Below are 10,066 nucleotides of genomic sequence, written 5' to 3' on the forward strand. Positions count from 1 at the left end.
TCATGAGGCTTGGTGCCAGCACCTGATTAAGAAATGAATGCAAACAATAGTGAGTATCTCCAACTGAATTCAACCAATGCTTTTCTTCTTGCCTTCAGCATACACTAGAAGAGTTCCAGAATTTTTACCTACAGTTAATACATAGATTTATTCAATACTGGACAGTTTGACCTAGACGGAGCTGTCCTGAGCTCCTCCTGATGCTGAGGAAGGGCTCTTCTACCACTTTCCAGTAGATTGAGCAGAGATTTTCCATCTATTCTTTTTATATACAGGTAGAAGTAAACTGTTCACTTTAAGCTGATTCAGCTCATTGAGGCACTACAGCTGCAGCAGTAACTTCATGTTACAATTTGGAAAAACAGTAGGAAAGAACACGAGTTCCCACTGCTGGTGCATACCATCCGTGCTTTCCCTAGGAAAGGCATATTGCCAGCTTTTATTCAGACAATAACTTGCAAATACATCCCTTCAAGTCTGGATTCTGCCTACTATCTCTCCTTGAATATTTAACTCAACTTTGTGAAGATCCTCAAAAACAGGTCCAAGTTTTCTAACTGATTCAGGTTATCAACAGAGAGCATACCCATGTATTGCAACCACTTGCAGCTTCTCCATAAAACGGGCAAAGATCAAGTACCCATGCTGACCTTACTAGACATACCTGTTCCTTTTAATAATTACTATTGATTATAAGATCTTGCTGCAGCTTTCACAAGCTAGCAGAATTACAACCAATTACTCTTTTTCAATGGCAATACTTCTGTCAAAACAACAAATCCAGATTAATTTTTAATAAGATACTCATCTCCCAAGGATTCTCTTAAAGTAGTGTCTCTAATCTCATTCAGTATGCATGTGAAATGGCAACAGACTTGGACTGGGATGCTTAGAACACAAAATTTTCTTCCCCTTTGGCCAATACTGATAATGCAATCAATTGCAATCACACATCTCAGAAATGGAAGCTGTAGCAGAATACACTGGGCCTGTCCAGGCAGGGAGCAAGTACCCTCTGAATTCAGGTGTAGGACACACACATTCTGAAAACTGCAATGACTTTGGCTTCCCATTTCCAAACGGAATTAAAACGACTCTTTTCCTTAATGACTCCAAATTGCTTGCCTGGGAGGCTACCTCCCTTTTCAATCCACATTGCCACAGCTGGAGTCTCTTTGTTACAGAGGAGACAGCTAGGGACAAGACATTCTCTAAAGGGGGCCCTCCGCTCTGAATTTCAATGGATCAAGAAAGAAAAGCCCCAAGACAGGAAAGCAAGGGTTATCCCCTTAGTCAGGCTTATGGGGACCAATGAACATGGTCAGAACAATTAGTTGTAAACAAAGGATCTGCAGGTTGACTTAGGTTTGATTTTTTTCTAGTCCAGTTTGGTGGCTCTCTATTTACTGATTTAGGTGATAAAAGCCTGACCGCTTGCTCTCCTGTTTTCTTCCCCCATATATCATCATATTTTCCATTACAGAACAGCAGCCTACAGGCTAGCACAGGTGCTTTTTTCAACCTTAATATATGATTTACACATTAAATATATTAATTCATGGCCAAAAAGCCTTGCTATCTCTAGAGTGAGGTATTTAAATTCATAAGATTATTCAACTCGAAACAGAGAGAAATTCTTAAAACATACTGTTTTAGTTTGAATTCACACTCCACCAAACAGTGGAAGCTTTGATCCGTCTGGCATATGGACCAGGAAATCAATTTACAATTCCAGTTTACAAACAGCCCTAGACCATTTTACTTATGCATTTGTTTTAAAATAGAACTTGAACTTCCACCTTGGATTTAAAATTATGTAGATCATTTTCTTCCCATCTTTCTCTACACACATCCCCTTTACTATAAAGTGCTTTCTGACTCATTTGCAGCTGCAGGGGATGGAATCTTCAAAACCTCTGCCTTCCAGAACATCCCAACACAGTGCAATGCCACCAACTCTTGTTGTTAGGAACAAACGCACACTTTTCCAACAAGCTAACTTCCTATGGCAGCTGAAGAAAAAATAGCTGATTTTTGGTAGGTCAAGAAATAAAAGCCCAGGTCGTTGCTTTTTATAAGAGCTCATTATAAAGTTATGTGTATGTTATAAACTAAGGCAAATCCGAGAAATCAGACTGAAATTGCCAGCACTTTATACAAAGGGAAGAACAGACGCAGACGATTCATTAAGTCGAAATTCATCAGACAAGAAAGCCAGAACAGAAAGGCTGAGACCAGCACAGTGTGGAAGTTATGTTTTTTTCCCTTTCCAAATTGTATACCTTGTTTTCCACAAATGCACTTCTGTAAAAATTTCACTTTAACTGCAAAATATGAAAATTAGTCTTTTCAAAAAAAGACCTCATAAAAGTCTGACCTACATCTAGCATAAGCTACAATTTTAAACAAACCACCCCAGTACTTCTGTTCAAGATGTGGGCTATTTTTCATATACTTATTCCTTCTTTTCTGGACCTGGCATCAGCTATCAAATCTTTAATTGCTTGCCATAAATATGGTTAAAATTACATTAAGTGGTCCAAAGCGGGAAAGACCTTGCATTTTCTTTCAGCTTTGTAGGCTTTTTGGTTGGTTGGGTCTTTTTTTCCCCCTCCTCTACAGACTTCTCTTACGTAGTTAACAACCACCACCAAAAGTTCTGTCTGATGCTGACCAATGAAAGCTCTCATTTGTTCTGATTTTCTGCCTCCCCCCCTCATTTTTCTTTTTTCAGGAAAAGAAGATTAAACACAATAAGAAAGTTGTATGCATATCTATAGGAGAAGAGCTTATAGACCTACACAAAATAGAGATCAGACTTAGACCCCACATTTAGACCTGAACTTTGTTTGAGTTTAGTTAACAGAAGGGATGTCAGTATGTGTGAAGAGGGATAGTGGGGTGAAAAGGTTGATAGGAGGAATGCACTTGAACCATGGGGGTACAACTTCAACAGCTGAGTGCCCTGGTGATTGAAGGGAAAAAAATAGCAAATTTGAAGGAGGAGAACTAAAAAAAGGCCCATACTCCAACATTTTAAAAGCCCAGCAACCAAATGGTACATCCTTTCCAAAATGTAAAGATCAGTACTTATGTTTGGGGAAATTTTTTTTTAGTTGGCTTGGCTCAGAGCTAGCAAAAGAGTTTATCCAAAAGTCCATGCACTGAGCCAGCACTTATCAGGTTTCAATTTCCAGCTGAAGCCACGACTGTTGCTATGAAAACTAATGTGCAATTGTATTCCAGAAAGCAAAGCAATGGAAAAGACTGTATTGGAATGTAACAAATATATGCATTGGCACTAACAGTAAAAGTCGTATTATACCAACCTGTGTCATAACCATTTTTCTCTTATTATTATTAGAGGAGAAATGTACAAATCAACTGTATTATCTGGCCAGAGGGTATTATGTGAATATTTATAAATTCCTCATTGCCGTACCTCGATAGATTATTCTCTCACAAAATATGAAGCAGCATTTTAAAGAGTCACCCCCACTGCAGTCACTCCAGTAAGATTCAACAGCCTATACAGCAGATTGCTAGTCTGGCCAGACAAAAGCCTAAACCATTCACATGAAGCATCTTAGCCAAGATCCATGCAGACCTGACACTTCTGCTGGACTACACAATCCATGCACGTTGGCAGAAGAGAAAGAAAAATAGGTAAGCAATGTTTTCACTTTGACTACAAATTCAAGCACCAGAATTCATGTGTGTACTATGAATATATAAATAGTTCACTAAGATAGTTCTATATCCCTCGAAATACAGGTTAAAACATACACATTTTGTGGAAGTTTACTGAAACATCGGTTTTACAAACCTTTTTCCATCACTCCAAAACACAGCAAAAACCGTTTTAAATAAATTATTTTAAAACTACGATCGTTCTCCCATTTTCAGAACATTTATGCATATCCTGTTACTACATGAAAGATCAAGTCAACATCAGAAGCAACAGATACAGGCTCCAAGTCAGCAAAGACGCAAAATATACACTTTACTTTCAGCGTGTGTATCGTCACAAGGAGACAGCTACATGCTCAACCTCATAGAAGTTTCTAACAGACTGAACTTTTTGGAAATTTCTCACAGACCAGGTTAGGAGCCCCAGTTCTTCCCATCAAGCTGACAACAAGCTGTAAGGAAAACACTGTTTAACAGCACCAGTCATATACAGTTCCTGAGACTAGATAAAATTTTAACTGAAGCTGGAAGGTTAACAGGCTGACAACATTATGTGAGCCTGCTGACATACCTTGTATATCCCTCCTTTTGTCTAACATCAAGATGTTGAATGCGTTTGATCTACAACTTGTCAGCTTTACACATTAAGGAAAAAAGGTCCATACGGAACATTTTGTTCATACTTATGCAGACTCAAATTTACAAAAAGCTTTCAGAAATTAGAACATCTTCAAGCAAGCATTTTCTGCTCTATTAAAGAGTGTGAGTTTAAAGTCATCACAACTCCAGAATGTGAAGTTCTCTTATAAGCAGTGACCCATTCTCCCTTTCAGCTGAAGCAAGCTCAAAAAGAATTTGATTTTATAGTATTAGTATTCATGCAGCGACTAAAAAATTACTTAGTTACTGACAACACGATGTTTCATAGAGCTTCATGTGCTTCCATAAGTTAGGGAATTGGAGCTAGAGACTTTGAAAGAACATTGGAGGTGATAGACACTGCAGTCCACAGCTTTTCCTGCGAATTTTAAATAAAATTAGTTAACTGAATAGTAACATTGGGAATATCTGGGAAAGAATTTAAGGACAGGACAAAGTTGGTGAAAACAGCAAGCTAGGATAAATAAGAAAATATGTCAAAGACCAAAAGAATAAACTACCAAGGTAGGGGTGGAAAATATGCAGAAAGAAGTGATAAGGAGAGTTTAACTTTCAGAAATAAAATTAAGAAAAAAAAAAAAGGAAGGAAAGCAGAAACAAAAGTCAAGAACATACACAGCTATGATTTTGTAATAGATCTGTCTGGGAACAATTCTTTTTTTTTTTCTCTCCTTTAGCCACTTTACTGAATGTGCTGTTTCACAAACACTTTAAATCAAGTCACCCTGAAAGGGGCAATGTTTCCCCTCAGGACTGACTGCTAGTTCCCACTCCCTCCCTTGTGCTAGCTGCTGTGGAGCTTTGCAGTGTTGTTTTACTGTAAATGGGGCAGAGCAGAAGCATCAGTAAGCAAAGTATGCTCATGTCCTCAAAAGCAGTGAGAATAGGTCACTTGCATAAGGTCTCCAAGTAGTATGTTAAGCTTCCTAAAGAGCTCCAAAGGCCACTGACTACAAAAATACCAAAGCGAGCTCATTTGCACATGGGCTAACACACTTTGCTAGGGGCATCCCTAGCAGGAGTGGCTTCGAGCCTTCCTGACAGCGTGGTTTAGTGCTGAACAGAGAAACAGCTCACCCATCACTTCCGCGCTCCCACAGCCAACTTCCCCTCCTAGCAGGCACTGAAAGCAAGCCTAGCACAGCCAAAACAAGAGACCTGCCATGGAAAACCGCCATTAGGAGAAACAGCGATGCATTTCCCAGTGCTTGCAAATGAGTGCCACATGAATCACTGTTCACCTTGCTCCTCACACAAGCCTGTGCTTTACAAACCACTCCACTCAGCAGCTTGAAAAATTAGTAGCCTACTGATGGGTACCACATACGTGGCACCTGCCTGAACGTATGCCACTAACAGAGAAGTTTACCTCTGTCAGAACTGAAACAGAGAGAATACGAAAGAGCATTCATTAGCCACCCCTGTGGCATATACTTCTTGTTAACGACCCTCTTAAATGAGGAGAGTGATCAGAAAAACAAGGAAACTTGCAGAAGGGCTGCGACCTGCCCTTTGGTCTGCTTTTCACATCTCATGACACTTGCAATAATGAAAGGTGACACCTCAGAACCAAATCCTCACAAGTATACTGATGCAAAAACGTGGATGGAAAGACAGCTCTGCATTTGTGACTGTTCTTCCATTCAGCTCTTAAATGCCAATCTGTAACAGCATAAGTATACAGCTTATTTTATGGTAAGCATCACATATATTATCACCTCTTATGATCCATACTATCAAATGCCTGCCAACACACTGGCTTCTGCCAATTGCTTTTAGTTTCTTTCTCTCCTTTTCCAGTGTTATATTTGGAGAGAGGAAAAAAGGAGAAAAGAAGGTGACTGACTGAAGTAGAAGGAAAATAATCCGAAATCCTTTAAACAGTTGCTCTGTTAAATTGACACAAGTTTAACAACGTGTACTTGGCAGGTTCCTCTTGCCACGAATACAAGAACCTTTTTTAAAAAAAAAAAAAAATCATTCAAAGCAGAGAAATCTTTTAAAGATACAGCACAGACATGACTGAATGTGGCTTGATAGCTGTTAAAGCCACTTAACAGTCCTGCTCTAATTTCTAATCACAGGGGTTCAAACAACACTGACTTCATAACCATAAAACAATATCTTTTCAGAATCTCTTTTTTAATAGGATAATGACTGAACAGGGAGGGAAACCTGACTGCCTCACTCTCCTTCAAGTCAAACCTTCGCAACACTGCAGGGATGCAGCAGAAAAGAAAGCCTGCTAAACCTCAGCAGAGCCGCACAGAGATATAAACCAGAAGAGGCATTACTTTTGCCTTCTCTAAGGGTGTATGATGTTTTGCAGTTCCTAAAATCCCACTGCCTTCTACAAAGATTTTTTAATGCAAGGACATCCTGCACATTTGCACCACAGCACGACAAAGAGAACTACTAAATTTTACAGATGATTTACTTCTAGAAAACTAAAAAAAAAAAAAAAAATCGAGTGATAAAGTCAGAAGTGAAGAGCAAAATTCTACCTGATGGCCTCAAAGTCCCAAGCAAATCCTTATCTGAAAGTCACACAATTAGAAAAGTTGTGGTTGGCAATCTATCAAAAAGAAGCCTGACAATGGAACAGAAGGGCACTGCCTGTTAGCATGCAGGTGCGCTGGCAGAGCTCAGTGGAAACATTTCCCAGTTACAGTTAAATCTACAGCCATTAAGCCTCCCAGCCCCTCACATAGCAAATCCATCCGAAGCATCAAAATAGGAAAGCCACACATCTTATCTGTGAACGTGAAAGCTCCATGGTCCGTGTGTCAACACGGAAAATATTAGACCATAATCCAACACCACTTCATAGGTTGGACACTGTGAGAAAGAAAGACTATGGGCCCAAACCTTAAAATCAAAGGGGTTTCTATTAGGTAGAAAAAAAACAAAGGGCGGAAGGAAGGGTGGAGCGCTACGTTACTCTCGATCTGCAATTTGCTGCAGAACGATATTGCTGTCAGGAAGTACAGCACACACAGCAGTGTTTCACCAACAGTTACACCTTTATAATGCTGCATAACTTCTACATCAACAGTGAGAAAACAGAAGTACTACCTTTTAAGTACACAGGGTGTGAGGGTATCTCTTTATATAATGACTTCTGAATCACAGATACTTTCAGTGACCGTGTAAGACTGTTACAGAATAAGTAGCTATGAAGAATTTTTCCTATCCACTTAAAAGCTATTTGAATTGTACATCTATTAAGTTTTTCCTGGCATGTGCAGAATGTTAGGAAAAAAAAACAGTAAGGATATAAACCTGCTCATTATCCTTTCCCCCTTTCTTTATAAAGAAAAAAAAAACTCAGACAATGACATTTGCACCTAATTTGCAAGCTGCAGAGAAGATGAGCACAGTGACTTTCAAACAGATTACAAGAGAGAAAAGAAAAACAACTTCCCCTCTGCTATCTCCCCTGGCCATCAGGTACACCCCACAGTGGTTCCATTCACACACTGGGACCCACAGACTTACACTGACAGCAGTCGCTTCCTATACCTGCTTTGCATCCTTTTGCTGTTTTAGCCACGTTAATCTATTTTCTGAATGGTGAGTTTTTAAAGCTGCTGCTGGACTTTCAACAGCTGTATGAAATGTGAGTTGTGGATATTTTCCTGACAAGCACGCAAGAGGGACTTAAGCCAGCAAACAGACACCGCTGCTCTTCCTCTTCCTTATCTAGTTACTGGCCATCAGATTAGATGTCTACCACCTACTTATACAGCTTCAGAAACAGGAGGGGGGAAGGGGTAATTAAGGAAAGACAGCCTTCAAAGAGAGCATGCTTGCAGCTCTAACTGAAAGAACTTCACAAAAATGAAAATACATTTCTCTTTACTGTGTAACATGCCAGATACGTCACTCAATCGTACAGGAACGACACAGAAAGAATGATCCATAAATGCCTCAGAGATTATATAACAGAGGATGCGACAGCACACGTGTGTTTGGGCATTTGGGGGCAAAGGAGGAGAGAGCTAAGAGTAAGAGGAGGAAACGTCCTCAGATGCTAACACGGGGCTCTGGACAGTTCTTACTCAATTTCCCCCTCTTCTTAAAAGATAAATATTTTAACAGCAGGCAATCAGGCAGCCGAGGGACAACAGCAGGAGCAAAAACACTTGCTTACGAACGCACTTCAAAACATCCCTTGCTGAAATTGCACCGTAAACGTATCGCAAAACGCAGCTTACAGGCAACCATGTTTACACTGGAGCAATTAACCCACGGCACGCTTCCTGCACTGCTATTGTCGCTGGCGCTCTCGCTGGGTTTGTCGCACACGCGGAGCTCTGGCAGGTTGCGAGGTGCTCCTCTGAGGTGAGCACCACCACCACCACCACCACCACCGCACCGCTCGGGTGAAGCACACTCACCGTTATTTTTCAGGAGCTCCTCTATTTGCTTTACGACATTCTTGGGGTACAGCCAGCCGGTTGTGTTAGTCCTGCAAAAAAAGAGAGGTTCAGAATAAACTCTGGGTTGAAGCCTTGGAGATCTTGGGATCTGCCACCCACCTTGCCGAGCAACATCACCTCACCAAATTCAGCACCGCCAGCACCCCAAACTCTGGGAGGGGGGGGACCACCGCCGAGACCCCCCCGAGTGCCCAAGAAAGAGGGGGAAGGAGGGCTGGGGACTGCCCAGCGCCGAGCCGCAGCCCTTGGGGCCGCACTTGCTGCCAGCTCCGGCCCCCTCCGGCCATGCTGCCCCCAGCCGCCCCCGCCCTCCCTGCGCCCCTCGCCCCCCAGCGCCCCCTCACAAGCGGCCTCCCAGCACCGGGGGGGGGGGGGGGGACGGGGCCGGAGCCGGACGGCCCCCAGCCGCCTACCTCCCTCCAGCGGCGGGCAGCGGGGCCAGCCGGACCCCTTTCTCCTCTTCCTCTTCCTCCTCCTCCTTCTCGTCCTCGTCCCCGGAGCGCGGTACCGACGCTATCCCATGCCGGGGCGCCGCCGGCTCCCCGCCGCCGCTCTGACTTCCTCTTCCTTCCTCCTGCCGGCCGGGCCGCGACGTGCAGGCCGCCCGGGGGCCCCCGCGGCTCGGCGGCACCTGTGGAAAGGGGACGGGGACACACAGAGACGGGGACGGGGCACCCCCGCCTCTATCCCACCGCCCTGCACGCCGGCTGTGACGGCCGCTCCCCCTCCCGCACAGGTCCGGCGGAGGATCTCCAACCTCCCCCGCCGCCTTCAGAACGCGGGTTTTGGTTTTTTTTAGCCCTTTATCGCTGTGTTTCTTCCCCGACAGCCACCGGCCGGCCCCAGTGCTGCCGCGGGAGGCCGGCAGAAAGTGCCCCCGCCCCGGCCAGCAGAGGGCGGCAGCGGCCTGGCTCCGCCGATCCCCGGGCCCTAATATCAGCTGGGGAGGAGAAATAGGGAATCCCCGCTTCTGCTTCTCAGTCCCCTCAAGAGAAAAGCTCCCCCAGTCACCAAGCGGTTGGGTTTTTTAACGCCTTGACCTACTGCTACTGTGTGGACTATGCATGGCACACCATACGACAACCCATTAAATTCTTTACATCTCACTTCATCAAGAACTGATAGCACAGCCAGGAAGCCCTACTGTCCTGCAGCGGCTCCTAACCTCTGCCATAACAAAATGTACTGTTGGTCAACTATTACGTGGCACCTGAAGGCCCAAACCTGCAAAATGCTGGCTCTAATCTTGCAAAGAGCTATGCCTCAGAGTAGCT

General features: G+C 43.4%; 1 protein-coding gene across 5 annotated transcripts in view; it reads right to left on the reverse strand.

Annotated features, from left to right (window-relative positions):
* The window catches only part of ELMO1 (engulfment and cell motility 1), a 305,675-nt gene extending 296,013 nt beyond the window's left edge, over positions 1-9,662 (reverse strand). The window contains exons 1-2 of one of the 5 annotated variants that reach the window (XM_048075572.2): positions 9,206-9,662; positions 8,751-8,821 (exon numbers count right to left, since the gene is read on the reverse strand). The gene's annotated coding sequence lies outside the window, so the exon portion shown is untranslated. Of the gene's footprint in view, positions 1-8,750; positions 8,822-8,891; positions 9,072-9,205 lie in introns of those variants that run through there. The other 4 variants (XM_048075567.2, XM_048075571.2, XM_048075570.2 and 1 more) reach the window with 4 other exon arrangements.
* Between the last annotated feature and the right edge of the window lie 404 nt (positions 9,663-10,066).

Source organism: Anser cygnoides, chromosome 2, assembly GCF_040182565.1.
Source record: "Anser cygnoides isolate HZ-2024a breed goose chromosome 2, Taihu_goose_T2T_genome, whole genome shotgun sequence".
Taxonomy (NCBI): domain Eukaryota; kingdom Metazoa; phylum Chordata; class Aves; order Anseriformes; family Anatidae; genus Anser; species Anser cygnoides.